A 21603-nucleotide genomic window follows, 5' to 3' on the forward strand; every position below is an offset into this window, starting at 1 on the left:
AGACCATTCAAACCTCTCATTCTTTCTCATGAGCCGTGTCAAGAGACTTGACAGTCTGGAAAACCCATCCACAAAGCGCCGGTAATACCCTGCTAGTCCTAAAAAACTCATAATTTCTTGAACATTTCTCAGCCTCGCCCAATTTATCACTGCCTCTATCTTGCATGGGTCAACTGCTATACCATTCCCAGATATCACATGCCTTACAAAAACGACTAGCCTCAGCCAAAATTCACATTTCTTGAATTTCGCGTACAACTTTCTTTCCCTCAATACCTACAACACTAGCCTCAGATGATGTTCATGTTCCTTAAAACTCTTTGAATAAACCAGTATATAATCTATAAAAACCACTACAAACTGGTCCAGATACTGATGAAGTACTCGATCATCAAGTCCATTAACACTTCCGGTGCATTCGTTAGACCAAATAGCATAATGAGAAACTTGTAATGCCCATATCTAGTCCTAAAATCCATCTTCAAAACGTCCTCCGCTTTAACTCTCACCTAGTGATAACCTAACCGGAGATCAATCTTGGAGTAGACTTGAGAGTCCCTTGGAGCTGATCAAGTCGATCATCGATTCTGGGAAGAGGATATTTATTCTTTATCGTCACTTTGTCCTGATCTTTCTTCTTCACGAATAAAACTGGTGCTCCGCAAGGCGACATGCTAGGCCTGATAAAACTTTTTTCTAATAGCTCCTGCAACTGATCTTTTAACTCTTTAAATTTTGCTCGAGCCATTCTATAAGGCGCTTTAGATATTGGTGACGTCCCTGGAAGCAGATCAATTGCAAATTCTATCTCTCGATCAGGTGGTAAGCCAGGTAACTCCTTTAGAAAAATATCTAGAAATTCTCTAATCACTAAAATATCAATAAGCTTTAATTCTTCCTCTAGCCTCTCCTTTACATAAGCTACGAATACCTGACAACCACTCTAAAGCAGCCTTCTCATCTCTAAATTTGACACTAACTGCGGTGAGGCGCACACATGCGATCCCATGAATCTGAATTTTTGCTTACTCAAGGGTCTAAAGATCACTTCTTTCTGATAACAGCCAATACTAGCATGATTAGCTGCCAACCAGGCCATACCCAATATCACATCAAACCCCTACAAGTCTAGTTTTATGAGATCAGCTGGTAGTACTTTCCCTTGAATGGCCATTGGAAAATTCCTAAGTACTTTTCTACACCTCACTGTAGATCCAGTTGGCATGGAAATAGACAACTCTACATCTAACAATTGTGCCTCAAACCTAGATGATACAAATGAATAGGTGACACCTGTATCAAACAAAACAACAACTTTATATGGTAAAGTGGTAAGGATACCTGTCTCGACATCTACAGCAGTCTCAGCGTCTCCCGGCTTCAAACCATAAACCCTCGCCGGGGCTACATTCCTCTGCTGGCCGCCACCCTTGGGTGCCTGATTATGTCTCTGGATCTGTCTAGGAGTTGGTGCTCTGTTCAATGATCACTAACACTCTTGTGCTATGTGTTTAGATCTTCCACAATTGTAGCAAACATTACTCCCCAATCGACATGCTCTTATATGCCTCATACCACAAATAGGGCAAATAGGGTATGCCTACTCACCCCGATACCTGTGATCTCCTCTCTCCTATCTCTGAACTCTGCCAAACCTATCTCCCCTCCAATGGCCTTGTCTAGAACTTGTCTGAAATCCCAAAGATGCAAGCCTCTTTCTTTAACTCAAGGTCCCCATATCCCTCTGGCTCTGTACTTCTGCATCTTTCTGCTTGCTCTCCTCCGCCATAGTGGCCCTGTCAACAAGCTTAAGGAAATCCTGCAACTTTAAAACCACCACTTGTTTAAAAATATCCCATCTCAAACTCCTCTCAAACATCCTAGACATTTTCACCTTATCTGGAACAATATAAGGGGCGAAGCGTGAGAACTCAATAAACTTCACTGCGTATTGCTGGACTATAAGATTTCCCTGAGTTAATCCCAAAAATTCTACTACCTTCACCTCCCTAATGGTGGCAGGAAAATAGCGATCAAAGAAGAATTCTTTAAATTGGCACCAGGTCATAGCTACTGGTACCTATCTCTATTCCTCTAGTAATCTCGTTGTCGTCCACCACCTCTCGGCCTCACCTGTTAGTTTATAGGCAGCATAAAGAACCCTCTGCTTGTCGGTGCAATGGAGGACTATTAGTATTTTCTCGATCTCTTGCATCCAATTCTCAACCACTGCAAGATCGGCTTCTCCTGAGAATGCTGAAGGAATCATCTTTGTGAACTTTTGAATAATACAACCTCGATCTGTCGATGGTCCTCCCTGCTCTCTGGAGCTATGTGCAATCTCAGCCATAGCCTGCTAAGCCATGCTATGCAGTACTACGTTTAAATCACAACCGCCCACACTAGAGGGGTCTGTACCATTATCTCCACTAACGTGAGCACTGCTACCTCCAAGGTACATCCTACAATAGGATAAACATAGTATGAGGACCTTATATGTATAACATAACTAGTATATTTATAAAATTTTGAAATCTCATAACATCAATTAATCTATCATACTTACCCTCAATTTAAGATTCAGTCCAGTAATTAAGAAACAAAACCCGTCCATAGTTTACTATGGCTTTCCTAAAATCGTCACCCTAGGAAAGACACAAAAACCATAACAAAAATTCTACTTCTCGATCACTAAACAAAACCCTAAATACTTATCTTCATTCCCTAACATTGATTCACTAAATTCCTAATCTATTCCTATACTCTGGTATTGTTTTCACTACACTCTATAGTCTACAGAACCTAGCAACCTAGGCTCTGATACCAAATTGTAATGACCAGAAATTTTCATCCAATTTTTTTTCTATATTAATATAATTCCTAATACCTTGCATGAGCATAGCTATATCATCACGGCCCGGAGTAGGACCGCGGTATTCTGTGCATTTCACATAACACCTAAGCAGCAAAAGTACATACATATCCAACATATTCCAAAATACAATACCAAAGTACTATATACCTGGTTGTGCCCATACACATATATACATAACACTTCCCAAAAGTCCCAAAAATACTGTGGGCTCCACAGACTAGCCCAAAACTCACCCCAAAAACTACACCGACTCAATAACACTTTTACCTCTGAGCCGACCCTACTTGCCTCTCTGGATTACCTAAAATGTTTAATAATGTTGGGGTGAGACGACTTTTAGTAAGGAGAAACATGTTATTACCAGTGTGTGGCATATGAGTTAATTGGAAACATATCATTTACTTAATATTGTATACGATATACATCAAGAAAAACATTTGTATAATAACACATGCTTATGTCATTTAGAATATGAAAATTTATGAGTTATCTATTCAAAAGTACTTCTATCTATAATAATTAATCTTTACTTTCTATGTGTACTATACATAAACATAAATCTGTAAACTTCCCCCTAGATGGCTATATGTCATGACTTACCCCCTCATGACTGGGTTGTGGCTTGTAGGCGAGGCTAAACACTGCTTGACCCTCCAGTGCTAGCCTAACTGTATGCATATCTGGATGCCTATAGCACAAAAGGCCCACTCCACTTGGTCTGGATGCCAGGGAGCTCACACCTTTACCTGAGGCACAATCAGTTGTACCATACTCTATTTGAGACGTATGGTTGCATTGTCTATACTATATCGCAATGGTACCGTGCTTTGTAAACTGTTATATTCCATCGGAGTATGATACTGTATAACAATATTTCTGTATAAGTCTAACTGTTTTACCATGATTCTGTATTTTTGTAATAACCATGATTCTGTATCAACTGTATATCCATGACGTTGTAATAATTGTATATCCGTATATTCTATAACTATAATTCTGTATTTTGTATGTCATGGCTCTATGCTCTGTATAATCTATATTTCTATATATCATGGTTTTATGTTCTGCATAATCATGGTACTATATAATTACTATATAACCATGGTTCTGTAATGTACTATAAAGTCATGGTTCTATAAGAATACTGTATCATCATATTCTGTAATTCACTGTATAATCATGCTATAAAACATAACATATTTAATTATATAATGTGTAAATCTATAAAACTTAATATGGCCGTAGCCCTATAAATAATACTGTATAAGTTGTATCTCATAACTCTATAAAAACTATATAATCATGTTTCTGTAAAATTATATAACATGTTTCTGTAAAATTCTCATGCCACAACTAAATAAAATTCCATATAAATATATTCTGTAAAACTGTATAATTTCCATGCTCTGATCAACTAGTAAAATGTCTAATAAAGCTCGCATAACATGTATTCCCCTTACCTGACTATCTATCTCTAGATATTATTCAATAATCTCATATATGCGGCGTTCATAATTTTCAACACCCTGAAATAACATCCATATAATTCCCAGTCACACAATTGAATTTACCATAATAATTATCACATTCATATTTTCCCCAACTCCACATATCTAGCATTTTTAAACTATAATTTACCTTAGCTCCTGGAAAGATACCCGCTGAGATCCTCAAGCTATACCTATAGGGTCCCAAAAACACCCTAAGCCTAAAAAATACAACACCCCAATGTTACTTCAAAAAACTCCAGTATATCCTGATACCATACAAAATCAAGGCTCAAATAAACCTGGTAATACTAAAAATACCCAAATAATCTACTTATCCTTGTTTTGGGATGGTGCCCAAGTTATCCTAACCAACAATCTCTTTTAGCAGACATGAAGAGAATCTTCTCAGGAATAATGTGGTGGCTTCCGATCGTCGAACCGGCGAAGAACAAAGCCGAAAATTTAGAGAGAAGGTAGAGGAGATGATTTTAGAGGGAGAAAGAAGATTGTTGCATGAAAATTTTTGCTAAAATCCGAGTTAAGCATATTTATAAAATGCAGATTCGTCGACGAGACACGTCACCTCATCGACGAGTCCATGAAGGGCATTCATCGATGAACTCGTAACCCTCAGCGATGAACTTCAGGCTTTGCTAAACCCCTCTTGGTTAGTTCTCGTTGATGAGACATGAGTCCACATCGACGAGCCCAAGAAAACTTCTCGTCAACGAGCACTCTGTTTTCGTCAACGAGACCCTGCTGAGTCCCTCTTGAAATTTTCCCTTTATCTCTTTTATTTTATTATTTAATTACTATAATTCTTCAGGTATCCACACCAATATTAAGTGGGTCATTCTAGAGGAGGCACATCATTCACTCTACATAGTACATATAGGGAGTACAAAGATGTATAGGGATCTACGGGAATCTTTTTGGTGGTCTAACATGAAAAGAGACATCACCCATTTCGTAGAGCAATGCCTGACATGCTAGTAGGTGAAGGCCAAGCACCAGAGGCCAACGAGACCGTTGCAACCACTTCTTATATCTAAATGGAAGTAGGAGCACATTTCCATGGATTTTGTCATGAGATTGTTATCAGCACTTCATAGATAGAATGCGATTTGGGTAGAAGTTGACAAAATCACAAAGACTACCTATTTCATCTCGGTTAAAGTCAGTTATTCCATGGATAAGCTGGCAGAGCTTTATGTTCAGGAAATAGTCAGATTGCATAGGGTGGCAGTGTCAATTATCTCAGATAGAGATCCACGGTTTAATTCTTGATTTTGGAAGAGTCTTTAGGAAGCATTGGGATCTCAACTTACGTCTAGTACTGCGTTTCACCCACAGACTGATGGTCAGTTAGAGAGGACCATCCAAATTCTAGAGGATATGCTATTGGCATGTGTGCTGGATTTCGAAGGCAGTTGAATTAAATATCTGCCAATGGTTGAATTTGCCTACAATAATAGTTACCAGGCCAGTATCAGGATAGCACCGTATGAGGCGCTGTATGGTCGGAGGTGTCAATCTCCGTTGTTCTAGGATGAGGTTGGTGAATGATAGATTTTGGGGCCAGAGCTGGTCTAGCAGACCTCAAAGAAGGTCAAGCTCATCAAGGAACAGATTAAAGTAGTTCAGAGTCGGTAGAAGAGCTATGTTGATACACGTTGACGAGAGCTAGAGTTCGAGGTAGGTGATGCTATATTTTTTAGGATTGCTCCAATGAAAGGAGTGATGAGGTTTGGTAGGAAGGGCAAGCTGAACCTTAGGTACGTCGGACCATTCGAAATTTTGGAGACGGCCGGTTCGATGGCATACATAATAGCATTACCTCCCGCATTGTTTAGGATTCATGATGTGTTCCACATATCCATGCTTAGGAGGGATGTTCCAGATCCTTCACATATGATCAGTTACGAGTTGTTGGAGTTTGGGGACACGTTAGCATGTGGGGAGATACTAGTTTAGATCCTAGATCGTAGAGATCAGGTGCTACGTATGAAGAGGATTCCATTAGTAAAGGTGTTGTGGCATAATCACGCGGTGGAGGAAGCTTTATGGGAGTTAGAGATAGAGATATGTCAGAAGTATCCTCATCTTTTCAGAGATGCTCAAGGCTTGTCAGGTAAGTAGATCAGTGGGTAAATGGTTTTTATGTATGTATAGTGGTTAGAGTAGCTAGACGTGGTTATGATTTAGTGTATGTTTGGTTTTCGAGAGAGTTTTTTTTGGATATTGTAATCTCCCGACACATTATGTGTAACCACAGTATTCCTCCGTCATAAGTGAGGGCAGGTAATAAATTTGGGATGGGGCTGCTATGTGGGTGGCCGCCGGCTCTTCTTAGAGTCAGAGCAGTGATAGTTCAGATGATGTGATAGAAATACAGTTAGCAAATTTTGAGGATGAAATTTTTTATAAGGAGGGGAGATTATAGTAACCCGAAACAAGAAATAAAGGAATAAATTAATAAAAGAGAGGGATGGAAAATTTAGGAAAAAGGGGTAGCATGGCCTCGTCGACGAATCCCAGCTTTCGTCGACGAGCGCCCTTCTAGGGATCATCGACGAAGTTCAGGTCCTTGTCGATGAAGAGATCCTGAGAGTTTAAAATAAATTCAAGCTTCAGATTCGTGACGAAGCCAGGTGGTCGTCAACGAACACCCTTCTGCAGTTCATCGACTAAGACTCCATTTCGTCAACGAATGCGGCCGAGTCAAAGACTTAAAGGTGAAGCAAGGTTTGATATTTTAGAAAAGTAAATATCTTTCTCTCTCTCTCTCTCTCTCTCTAGAACCATGAACCAGACTCTCTCTCCTAGATTTTCTCATTGATTGTCGCCAAACTTTACAATTGGAAGTTACCACTAAGGTCTAGGAGTAGCTCTCTACATATCTAGCGGGGTAGATTATTGATCTAGGCATTTCAGATGCCACTCCCAAAAGCTAGGGTCTCGGCTTTTTGGGGCATTTTTCAGGAAACGAGTAAGGGTATTATATTATGTCAGCTATGTTTATGAGTTCCAACCATATGGAATGTTAAAATAGTGTTTATAAATACTGTTATGGCTTTTCTAGGGTTCCCGAGCCTAGAGTTCGATTAACCGACTTTATTTCTGAAACCAACCATGTAAATTTAAATATGATATTTTTAAAGTATAATATTGGACTTTTGGAACATTTTCACCGGTTGGGAAATTGTTATTTCAAACCATAGGCTTGTTTTAAAACCAACCAAAGATGGTAGGATTGATTATCTCCATTTTTCCCATATTTAGCTATAATGACCAGCTTAATTTTCACACATTTTTTTTTTCCTTTAATAATACAAATATGTATAATAAATCTAGCAGATTAAGATGAACTTGAACCCGTGGGTACCAGGGATAAAATAGAAACACATGACGAAAGCCTAAGCAGCAGAAAACATAAAATCATAAATAACTTATAAAGCCATTTACATAACACCTGTCATCATAATACCAGAGTACTACATCCATTGTATTCATTTATGTTGGCCTAGCAAGGTCTTTTCAATCGGTTTTGGTGATAACAAACAAAGGAAAATTTAACTTGGAAAGATTGAGTTTTTTTTGTTTCGGGAAATAAGGATCAAGTATAGAACAAGTGAAGATCAAGTGTGGGTCACCAAGGAAACAAATGAATCCAAAGAGAAACTAAGACATTTGCAGCTCAAGCAAAGAACTTCAAAAGCAAAGATTGAGAAAGATATCAAGCTTGACATTCAAAGTCTTAGGAAACATATTGTAAGTATTTTAAAAGTTAAATATCGTTTGAAATATATTTTGAAGCTTTTCCAAGAGAGGACCTAAAGACCTATTTAAGAATGTTGAAACAAGTTTTGGAAAAATCAGAATAAGAGAGCAAATTATTCTTTAAATGGAAAAGATTTTTAAAACAGGTTTTTATCTGTTCAAATGACTGAACTTTTAAGTTTAGATGTCTGAAGTGGTAACTTCAGATGGCTGAACTTCATGTTCAGACATTTGAAGAATTACTTCAGACATCTGAAGAATAAGTGCAGATGTGTGAAGATTTTTTGGAACAAAACAAAAACATGCAGTAGTAGTTTAGACGTCTGAACTCAATACTTCAGACATCTAAACCCTACACCTCAGACGTATGAACCATCTCTTTAGACATCTGACCCTGTGTCCAGTGCATTTTTAAAGGGGTTTCAGGATCTTCAGATGACTAAACTCAATACTTCAGACATCTAAACACTGTTCAATAGGAAAATTTTCAAAAATCTAATTTTTTAAATTATAGCTGTTTGAGCCCCAAATTTTCTAACAACTTGGGAAACCCTCTAAGGAAACTCTTGCAACAAGAAAACTTACTTGGAAGCCTATAAATATATGGTTTTTGTAAATCAAAAATATACCAAGCATTGAAAATCTCTCAACCTCTCTTGCTCTCAAAAGTCGCACCTTGATCAATCTCTTGCAAGTTGAAAGTATTGTGATTCTGAAATTCTTACTCATCAATTCCTGAAGAAAAATTACTGATTTCTCATCTGGAGAAAAGGAATTTGGTGAAATCCTTGTTCAGATTCAAAAGTGTATTTCTTTCTTGATATTTATCTTTTGAAGTATATAGTTTCAATTTGTACTAACCTGCTCTTTGTGTGAGCATCTCTTGTACACCAGCTTCTTATTATCTCTCTTGTAGATTTTGGACGATTCTAGGCTATTGGATTGTTGACCAAACAAGGGTATATTGTTTGGAGAAGGCGGGCTCTAGCCTTGGCCAATGAGTGATTGTAAACAGGCGTTGTTCCACTCGGTAACGGAACTGCTATAGTGGAACCCTTCAGTATTTTACTATGGGCGAAGACGTAGGCTGTGTTGAAGCCGAACCTCGTAAAAACTTTGTGTCTTTCTCTCTTATTTACTCTCTATTTTATGTACAAGCTGTTGTTGTGTGATTTAAAGTGCAGGTTGCGGGTTCTAAAGTGAGAAAGAAACAAAGACTCTTGATATTTAGAATGTACGTTTTGATTAACTATTTGCGGAAACCCAAAAGGGAGTACGTTGGTTAATCTGCGGAAATCTTGATCAAGAGAGGTGCATACGAAAAGGTTTTTCAAAGAAGGTGAAAAAAATTTACAGGGAAATTAACAGAAGTACTAATATTCTTGGTTGAGTGGTTGAATTGTTTTGGTTTAATTGATTGGTTTGTGAATTTAAATTTCAGTATTTTCAAGTGTGATTATCAGTTATTAATTGTCTTTTTCTTGGTGTTATAAGCAAAGTTTAAAAATTATTAAAATAAAAAAGAATCCAATTCACCCCCCCTCTTGGGAAGCTATTCCTAATTTCAATTGGTATTAGAGTCTAGATATAGAAATTCCTTACAAGAAACTATTAAAAGATCGAATGGCAAACATTGGAGTAGCACCCTTCGGTGAAGGCCAATCCTCAACCCGTCCACCAATCTTTTGTGGACACAATTATACCTTTTGGAAGAAGAGAATGGAAATATATCTCCAATACATGGATTGGAAAGCATGGGAAGTTGTTATGGATGGAAATCTTATCCCCACTAAGATAGTTGATGGAAAACATATTCCAAAAGAAAAGAAAGATATGACCGACTTAGATAATAAAATGCTTCAAATAAATGCAAGCGCTATAAATGCGTTATATTGTGCATTAGATACTAATGAATTCAATAGAGTCATGGCTTGCAAAACAGCTAAGGAAATTTGGGACAAATTAGAAGTAACATATGAAGGAACAGTTGATGTTAGAGACAATAGGATAGGTATGTTAACAAACGAACATGAAGCATTCAAGATGAATTCTGATGAAACAATATCAAGTATTTACACCAGATTTACCTACATAATAAATTCCTTAAGTGCCTTAGGGAAAACCTATACTACCTACAAAATGATCAGAAAAATTCTAAGAGGACTTCTCTCCATATGGGAACCAAAGGCTACAACTATCACAGAAGTTAGAAACCTCAAGACCACTTCTTTAGATGAACTTATAGGCTCACTTCTTACCTATGAAATGGCCATAAAAGAAAGAAACCCTAAACCAAAGCATAAAAGATCCATTGCACTAAAAGCATCTAGTCACAACTCTAGTGAAGAGGAAAGTGAAACAATTGACTTAGATCAAGATGAATTAGCATTCATAACTAAGAGACTAGGCAAATTCTACAGAAGGAATAAAAGGCTTTCTAGAAAGTTCAATAAAAAGAAACCCGAAAAAGGAGAGACAAGTAGGAAAGAAAATAAAGGCAAGAATGAACCACCAATATGCTATCATTGCAAGAAACCAGGGCATATCAAACCGGACTATCCATTGCTTAACAAAGACAAGAAGAAAAAGAAGGAAGCTATGAAGGCTACTTGGGATGACTCTAGCTCTAGCGAAATAGAAAACGAAACAAGTGAACAAGAGATGGAAAATATGTGCTTCATGGCGAATGACGAAGATATAATTCTTACTACTTTTCAACCGAATCTCAAAGTGAGTCTTGTGATGAGTCGTGTGATAGTTTGCCTTCTTATAAGGAATTACAAGTTGAATTATTCTCACTACATAAAAGATTCATAAAAGTTTCTAAAAGAAATATAACTTTGAAAGATCAAAATAAAGAACTAGTGAAGCAACTTGAATCATTCAAAGCTATTGAAGAAGAAAATTCTCACATTAAGAAGTTGGAAGAAGAAATAAATATAGAAAAACAAGAGTTAGATAAAACACATAAAGATAACTTGAATAAAAAAGATCTAGAAATAAATGAACTCAAAAAGGTAGTTGAGGATAAAGAAAAGATTATCTATAAATTTACCAAAGGTAAAGAAAACTTTGAAAAGATGATTGGACAGCAAAGGCTTCATAGGAACAAAGAAGGAATAGGCTACAACGGTAAAGCAAATAAAAGGAATAAAAAGTTATACATGGGATACCTTGTTAAGGAAGCTAAATACTATGTCAGCACTTCATCAAATAAAAAATATGAACGCACCACTTGCTATATGTGCAAGACTAAAGGTCATGTGATGTTTAATTGCCCATTAAAAATAAAATATGTTAAAGTTCAAGGAGAATGGAAAGCAAATAGTGGAACTAACAACAAAACAAAGAAAGTCAAAACAATTTGGGTTCCAAAAACTAACACATAGTATCCCTCATTGTAGGTTTGCCTTAGGACAACAACGACAACGAACAAATGGTACTTGGATAGCGGGTGCTCAAGGCACATGACCAATGACAAGACCAAGTTCACTACTTTAAAACAAAAGGATGGGGGATACGTCACCTTCGGTGACAATGCCAAAGGCAAAATCATTGGCATCGGCAAAATCGGTAAAGAACCTTCACTCACTATAGATAATGTGTTGTTAGTGGAAGGACTAAAACATATTCTTTTAAGTATTAGTCAACTAAGTGACAAAGGGTTTGAAATAATTTTTATGAAAGAAAAATGTGTTATCCAAAATCCTAAAAACAAAGAAACTCTGTTTATAGCTCATAGAATAAATAATGTCTATTGCATAAATCTTGAGAAATTAGCAAATCAAAACATAACTTGTTTGACAGCTATGAATGAAGTAAGTTGATTATGGTATAGGAAACTAGAACATGCAAGCATGGACCTACTATCCAAATTATCTAAGAAAAATCTTGTAAAAGGACAATCAAATACTAAATTCATAAAAGACAAGATGTGTGATGCATGCCAAAAGGGAAAACAAGTAAAAACAAGCTTCAAAAAGAAAAAAAAAAATACATATCTACCAAAAAACCTCCAGAACTCTTACATCTAGACTTATTTGGTCCAACTAGAACCTTAAGTTTAAGAGGAAAACAATATGCTTTTGTAATAGTAGATGATTATTCAAGATTTACTTGGGTAATATTTCTAGCAAGCAAAGATGAAGCTTGTAACCTTTTAATAACCTTATGCAAGAAATTACAAAATGAGAAGGGCTATAATATAACAAGCTTTAGAAGTGACCAAGGAAGAGAATTTAAAAACAAGGAAGTTGATAAATTTTGTAATGAACATGGAATAACTCATAATTTTTCAGCACCTAGAACTTCACAACAAAATGGAGTTGTAGAAAGAAAAAATAGAACTCTACAAGAAATGGCAAGAACAATGCTTAATGAGAATAATCTACCTAAATACTTTTGGGCAGAAGCTATAAATACAACATGCTATATTGTAAATAAGGTATTAATAAGATAAAAAATAGATAAAACATCATATGAACTTTGGAAAGGTAGAAAACCTAATATTTCATACTTTCATGTATTCGGATGTGAATGTTTTATCCTTAATACTAAGGATGATTTAGGAAATTTTGATGCAAAGTCGGATGAAGGCATCTTCCTACAAATAGTAAAGCTTATAGGATTTATAATAAAAGAACTTCTACCATTATGGAATCAATTCACATAACTTTTGATGAATCAAATAATCATGACATTGAAGATAAGAATGATGAAAAAGAAGTTACTTCACAAAAAGAAGAAGACCTTGAAATAAAAGAAGAAAATAATGATGATGCTCCAAATAATAACCTTACAGAAAATATGAAACTTCCTAAAATGGAAATATGATAAAAATCACCCAAAAGAACAAATTCTTGGTGAAACCTCAAAAGGAATAACCATTAGAGCCTCACTAAAAAAATATTTGCAATCATTATGCCTTTTTATCCCAAGATGAACCCAAAAATATTGAAGAAGCCTTAAATGATGATTCGTGGATTATAGCTATGCAAGAGGAACTAAATCAATTTGAAAGAAGTCAAGTGTGGGAACTTATACCTAAACCCAAAGATAAATCAATCATAGGAACTAAATGGGTGTTTAGAAATAAGAAGGATGAAAATGGAGTTGTTGTAAGAAATAAAGTAAGGCTAGTAGCACAAGGGTATAATCAAGAAGAAGGAATTGATTACGATGAAACCTTTGCTCCTGTGGCAAGAATGGAAGCAATTATGATGATTCTAGCTTATGCAGCCCATAAGAATTTTAAGTTATATCAAATGGATGTAAAAAGTGCATTCTTAAATGGATATATAAATGAAGAAGTGTATGTCAAACAACCTCCAGGTTTTGAAAATTCTTAAAATTCAAACCATGTATTCAAATTGACAAAAGCTCTTTATGGTTTGAAACAAGCTCCAAGAGCTTGGTATAAGAGGTTAAGTAAATTTCTACTTAAAAATGAATTCACAAGAGGAATGGTTGATAGTACTTTATTCATTAAATCCAAAATCAAAGATATGCTAATAGTTCAAATATATGTGGATGATATTATATTTGGGTCTACAAATGAAGATCTATGCAAGGACTTTGCCACATGTTTGCAAAAAGAATTTGAAATGAGTATGATGGGGGAGCTAAATTATTTTCTAGTGTTACAAATTAAACAAGTTAAAAATGGAACGTTCATAAATCAAACTAAGTACATCAAGGATATGCTTAAAAAGTTTGATATGGATCAAAGTAAACCCATAGGAACTCCTATGAGTACAACAACAAGCCTTGATAGAGATGAAAAAGGAAAACAAGTAGACATAACACACTATAGAGGAATTATTGGTAGTTTACTATATTTAATTGCTAGTAGGCCTGTTATTATATTTAGTGTGTATATGTGTGCTAGATTTCAATTAGCACCTAAGGAATCCCACCTAACAGCTGTTAAGAGAATTCTTAGATACTTGGTAGGATCACTTGATCTAGGTTTATGGTATCCAAAGGACACTGATTTTAATATGATAAGTTACTCCGATGCTGATTATGCTGGATGTAAGATTGATAGAAAAAGTATAAGTGGCACATGTCACTTTCTAGGACAATCCTTAGTATCATGGTTTTCAAAGAAACAAAATTCTATAGCCTTACCAACCGCCGAAGCTGAATATGTGGCAGTGGGAAGTTGTTGTGCACAAATCTTATACATGAAACAACAATTAAAAGACTTCAATCTAGAGTATAAAACAATACCAATAAAGTGTGACAACACAAGTGTCATAAATATATCCAAAAACCCAATTTCACACTCAAGAACTAAACATATAGATATAAGACATCATTTTTTGAGAGATCATGTTCAAAGAGAGGATATAATTCTTGAATTTATAAATACAAGTGATCAATGGGCTAACATATTTACAAAACCCTTAAGTGAAGAAAGATTTATACATATTAGGAGAGAACTTGGGCTAATTCGTAGCAGAGAAGTATATTAAAAATGAAATTTCAACATTCTTCTGCACTTCAAACGTCTGAACTTCACACTCCAGACGTCTGAACACTGTAGTAAATAGGTTCAGATGACTGAACCTAGGACTTTAGACGTCTGGGAGCCTTTTGACTCTTCAAATTCTAGGCTTTAAAATCTTTAGACATCTGAGGTCGCGGGGTTTATATGTTACTAACAAACTAAACCCTAATTTCATACTTCTGAAGTAGGTTGCTACACTCGTCCGAACACCTCCCTCTCCATCTTCTCTCATACTCACTTCATTTTGAAGCTTCTACTCCTCAAAGATTCACCCCATGAAAGCTAGGGCATCCAAAATCGAGTATCTCCATGCCTTGAATCAAGCAAACTGCCAACAAGGGTTCTTCATCGGGGAAAGATGCTCAAAATATTGACATGTGGTTGGTTGCTCCTTGAGCTCGAATTCATTATCGTACTTCACTAAGTACCGTAGAACCAATCTTAGGTAAAATTCTGGATGTTTCATTCTTCAATTCTGAGTTTCTAGATATCCTTTCATTATTTCATGACATTGGTTGGCTTGATTTCATCACTCAACAACCCAAAGGTTGTTTTCCCCATCTTGTCAAAATTTTCTATGCTAATATGACATGAAAATGGGATTTTTTCTTCGGAAGTTAAAGGAAAGAAAATTTTGCTGAATTCTGAAATATTGTCTCCCATTTTCAAAATTACTCCAGGAGATTTTAGTTGTCCTATGTTTGCTCAATCTTGGATCCTAGAACAAAGATTCACTCCTGAAGCTTTTATTCTAATGATCATGGAAAATGAACTTATCTACTTTGGGCATCCTCCGGTATACAAACAATTAAGCTTAAGAGGTCAGATTTTACAAAAACTTGTTTCAAACAATATCCTACCTAAACAAGGCTTTTTTGATAATCTTTCCTATATCAAATGTTTTATTCTTTGGTGTATTCTTAAAGGAAAGAAACTAGACTTAGCTAGTTTAATCATTTGGTGGATGTGGACCAAACTAGAATCTTCTCGAGTTACTCTTCCTTGTGGAGGAATTCTTACTCTTCTCTTTAATCATCTTCATATTACCAATAGTTCTGAATTCTTTATAAAAAGAACATGATATGATCTTTTCAATGAGAGTTCCCTAAAGCAAATGGGGTATGACAAGGGGAGTTCAGGGTGGTACTTGAAGTCAGGAAGGACTCAACATACAACACTAGCCTCAGCAGCAGCCTCAACCTCAGCCTCAGCCTTAGCATCGGTATCAATAGCATCACAATCTTCTTCTTCACAGGATCTTGGTTCATCTCAAGACACACCTTCATGGTTCTTATCCTTTCAAAGGGATTTCTCCAGCTTTTCATCTGAAGTACGCACTGGACTTCAGAACATTAAAGAAAAAGTCACATCACTTGATAAGCGGTCACTCATATAGAACAATATCATTCAAAATCTTCTAAGGGAAGTGATCCCATGGATATTAACTCCGCTCCTCATAGTGGAGATGATGATGACTCTGTAGAAAAAGAAGGAGATTCTGAAGAAGAAGGTGATGAAGCCAATACTGAAGAAGAAGGAACCCATGGAGAAGAAGAAGAAGATTCTGAAGAAGAAGGTGATGAAGCCAATACTGAAGAAGAAGGAACCCAAGGAGAAGGCTCTGAAAAAGAAGATTAGGATAGTTAGAAACTATCTAGCTTAGGTCACTATGAAACTTTTTGTCTGTAATAAAGTATCAAGACTTATGTACCTCAGATGTATGTTATCATGCAGCTTTCTGTGTTTTTTTTAAGAGCACACATGCAACTTCTATGTACTGATGTTTTGATTTGATCTATAGATGCTACTTTGTATTGACTACATCTTCTTATAAGAATGACTTCTTGATGGTTTTTCATAATCTTGTTACTCTTTTTGACTAATGACAAAGGGGGAGAGAAAGCTCAGTAAATATAAAATATATGATGAACTTAAACATATGATGAATGGACTCATGTGAACTTGAACTGACATGTGAACTTAAAATGATGAGAACTTAAACTTGCATGGACATATGATGAACTTAACATGGATATTGGATATTAGATGTACTTTCCTTGGTTTGCTTATTAATGCTTATAGTAAGGGGGAGTATTTCATTTTACATAAAACCTTTATCTTTACTCCTTATTTGTCATCATCAAAAAGGGGGAGATTGTTGGCCTAACAAAGTCTTTTCAAATGGTTTTGGTGATAACAAACAAAAGAAAATTTAACTTGGAAAGGTTGAGCTTTTTGTGTTTTAGGAAATAAGGATCAAGTATAGAACAAGTGAAGATCAAGTGTGGGTCACCAAGGAAACAAATGAATCCAAAGAGAAACTAAGACATTTGCAGCTCAAGCAAAGAACTTCAAAAGCAAAGATTGAGAAAGATATCAAGCTTGGCATTCAAAGTCTTAGTAAACATATTGTAAGTATTTTAAAAGTTAAATATTGTTTGAAATATATTTTGAAGCTTTTCCAAGAGAGGACCTAAAGACCTATTTAAGAATGTTGAAACAAGTTTTGGAAAAATCAGAATAAGAGAGCAAATTATTCTTTAAATGAAAAAGATTTTTAAAACAGGTTTTTATCTATTCAGATGACTGAACTTTTAAGTTTAGATGTCTAAAGTGGTAACTTCAGATGTCTAAAGAATAAGTGCAGACGTCTAAAGATTTTCTGGAACAAAACAGAAACAGGCAGTAGTAGTTCAGACGTTTGAACTCGATACTTCAGACATCTGAGCCCTACACCTCATATGTTTGAACCATCTCTTCATACATCTGACCCTGTGTCTAGTGCATTTTTAAAGGGGTTTCAGAAACTTCATATGACTGAACTTGATAGTTCAGACATCTGAACACTGTTCAATGGGAAAATTTTTAAAAATCTAATTTTTTAAATTATAGCCGTTTGAGACCCAAATTTTCTAACAACTTGGGAAACTCTCTAAGGAAACTCTTGCAACAAGGAAACTTGCTTGGATGCCTATAAATACATGGTTTTTGTAAGTCAAAAATATACCAAGCATTGAAAATCTCTCAAGCTCTCTAGCTCTCAAAAGTCTCACCTTGATTAATCTCTTGCAAGCTGAAAGTATTGTGATTCTGATATTCTTGCTCATCAATTCCTGAAAAAATATTACTGATTTCTCATTTGGAGAAAAGGAATTTGGTGAAATCCTTGTTAAGCTTCAAAAGTGTATTTCTTTCTTGATATTTATCTTTTGAAGTACATAGTTTCAATTTGTACTAACCATAGTTTCAATTTGTACTAACCTGCTCTTTGTGTGAGCATCTCTTGTACACCAGCTTCTTATTCTCTCTCTTATAGATTTTGGACAATTCTAGGCTATTGGATCGCTGACCAAACAAGGGTATATTATTTGGAGAAGGCGAGCTCTAGCCTTGTCCAAGGAGTGATTGTAAATAGGCGTTGTTCAACCCAGTAACGGAACTACTATAGTGGAACCCTTCGGTTTTTGCCAAGGGCAAGGACGTAGCCTGTGTTGAAGCTGAACCTCGTAAAAACTTTGTGTCTTTCCCTCTTCTTTAGTCTCTATTTTCTGTACAAGCTGTTGTTGTGTGATTTAAAGTGCAGGTTGCAGGTTCTAAAGTAAGAAAGAAACAAAGACTCTTGATATTTAGAAAGTACGTTTTGATTAACTGTTTACGGAAACCCAAAAGGGAGTATGTTGGTTAATCTGCGAAAATCTTGATCAAGAGAAGTGCATACGAAAAAGTTTTTCAAAGAAGGTGAAAAACATTTACAGGGAAATTGAAAAAAGTACTAATATTCTTGGTTGAGTGGTTGAATTGTTTTGGTTTAATTGATTGGCTTGTGAATTTAAATTTCAGTATTATTAAGTGTGATTATGAGTTATTAATTGTCTTTTTCTTGGTATTATAAGCAAAGCTTAAAAATTATTAAAATAAAAAAGAATCCAATTCACCCCCCCTTTTGGGAAGCTATTCCTAATTTCAATTTATACACAATACCTAGCCCAAAAGAGACCTAGGGTCGATTCCCACAAAATACGTCTGATCCTACCAAAACGCTTACCCTTCGAGAAAAGGCAACTCAGCTGTATCTATCTCAGCAGAGCTTTATCTGCTCTCCTATCAAGGGCTCCTAAAATGTTTGTGAAATTCGGGGTGAAACACCTCTCAATAAGGAAAATAAACTAATACCAGTGTGTGGTAACATGAGCATTTCCATGATATATATATAATCATTTACATAAACATAACGAGTAAAACTGTATATCTCATTTCTGGGAAAAACATGTATAATCAAAGCATAGCAGAACATACAGGATTCTCATAGTATAATTCATCTCATACAAATATAATACAAAAACAACCCTGGTAGGTTAACTGGCTGTTGTCATGTATTACCCCCACATGACTTGGTTATGTGGCCCGAAGACGGGACCTGACAATGGTTGGCCGACCACTATCAAGTCAAAAGTACAGTCTGTAAGTCTTATGGGTCTACCAGACTTGGTCCGTACACCAGGGGCCGCTCACACTTCTTAAAACCACATCGACCATCCAACCTCACGCCACTCCTTACAACAGCGTTAATACAAATATCATGATGAATCATGAACACATAGCAGAGGTATCGTGCAAGTGCTAGCCTAAACCATGCCAACTAGGTTCTGATAACATATATCATATAATGAAATTGTGACACATGAATATTTCATACCATTAATTACCAAATCAATATTATCATATTAGTTTGCATATATATATATATATATATATATCATGAAAATCATCAGCTCGTACGCCAGAAAATCATATCCATAGCTCGGTTCGTACGTCGACAAATCATATCCATAGCTCGGCCCGTATACTGGCAAATCATATCCTGCTGCCCCTTTTTTATTTCCTTTCCTCCCTCTTTTATTATTATTACTTAATTACCATTATTCTTCTGGTCATTACATTCTTCCCTCCTTATAAAATTTCGTCCTCGAAATTTACTGTTCATGTAACTTATCATCCCTTAAAAGAAAAAAAGGTCTACTTATTTTATTACTTACCTTCACTTATGGTGGAGGAATACCGTGGTTACATTCCGAGTCCTGGGAGATTACATACACAAAAGAAAATTCCTCCAAAACTAAAATACCACACTAATTAAACTATTACATGTACTTGCAAAAGAAATACTACCTAACTACTTACATTTTACCCGATGAAATTTCTCGGAATAATTGTTGGTAGTTTTGTTTCATCTATTGCTCGGACTCCCAAGAAGCCTCTTCTACTGTGTGACTCCTCCACAAAACTTTTACTAGAGGAATCTTCTTATTGCATAACTCCTGCACTTTCCTATCCAGAATCTGTACTGGTACCTCCTCATACATCAGCAAATCACTGAGCTCTAATTCACCATAACTGATAATATGGGAAGGATCTGGGATATATTTCCTCAACATAGAAACATGGAATACGTCATGCATCCTGGATAATGTAGGTGGCAAAGCTAGCTTATAGGCCACCAGCCCCACTTTCTCTAAAATCTCAAATGGACCGATAAACCTAGAGCTAAGTTTACCCCTCTTTCCAAATCGTATAACCCCTTTCAACGGAGCTATTTTCAAAAATACATGATTACCCACATCAAATTCCAGATTCCTATGGCGATTATCAGCATAACTCTTCTGTTGGCTTTGAGCTGCATTGATTCTATCTCTGATAAGTTGAACTTTATTACACGCTTATTGTACCATCTCTGGCCCCACAACACGCTGCTCACCCATCTCATCCCAAAATAAAGGATAACGACATCTCCTACCATACAGTGCTTCAAACAATGCCAGCCAATGCTCGTCTAATAACTGTTATTATACGCGAATTCCACCAGTGGCATGAACTGAGTCCAACTACCCCCAAAATCTAATACGCATGCTCAGAGCATATCTTCTAATATTTGTATCGTCCTTTCAGTATGCCCAAACGACTAAGGATGGAATGCCATACTAAACGATAACTGAGACCTTAGTGCTTCCTGCAAACCCTTCCAAAAACATGACGTGAAATGCGGGTCTCGATTTGACACAATAGATACTGGCACATCATGTGAACGAACTATCTCCTAAATGTAGATCTCCACTAAATGGTTGAGGGAGTAGCTGATCTTGATAGGGAAGAAATGGGCGGTCTTAGTCAAATGGTCAATAATCACCCAAATGGCATTCTGACCATGTAACGCCATTGACAGCCCTGAGACGAATTCCATGGATATATGATCCCACTTCCACTATAGGATAAATAACGGCTACAACTGACCCGCCGGCCTCTGATGCTAAGCTTTTAGCTGCTGGAACATCAAACAATAGGCTATATACTCGGTGATTTCTTTCTTCATACCACTCCACTAATACGACTCTCGCAGATCCCTATACATTTTTGTACTACTGGGATGAACTGTGTACAAAGATCTGTAAGCTTCCTCTAGAATGGTCTTCCTGATATCAGTATTAGCAGGGATGCATAATCTGGAACAGAACCGCAAAGGTCTGTCATCTGCCATACTGAATTCCTCCCCCTGACCCCTCTGCACTCTGTCCATCACCTCTACTAATTCTGGGTCTTCTTTCTGAGCAATTTTAATCCTTTCTTGCAAAGTATGTTGCACTACTAAACTGGCAATGTAAGCCTGAGAACCACCCTCAACTAATTCGATGTCGAGTCTCTCTAGATCCATCATAATCAGATACTGGATCTCCATAGCCGCCAATACAGATTCCTTAGATTTCCTGCTTAACACATCAGCTACCACGTTAGCCTTCCCTAGGTGATAACTGATAGTGCAGTCAAAATCCTTAATAAGCTCCAACCACCTTCTCTGCCTCATAGTCAGTTCCATCTGAGTGAAAAAGTATTTTAAACTCTTGTGGTCGAAAAAGATCTCACATCGCTTGCCATACAGATAATGCCTCCAAATC

The sequence above is a fragment of the Malania oleifera genome, chromosome 13 (genome assembly GCF_029873635.1).
Source record: "Malania oleifera isolate guangnan ecotype guangnan chromosome 13, ASM2987363v1, whole genome shotgun sequence".
Classification (NCBI taxonomy): domain Eukaryota; kingdom Viridiplantae; phylum Streptophyta; class Magnoliopsida; order Santalales; family Ximeniaceae; genus Malania; species Malania oleifera.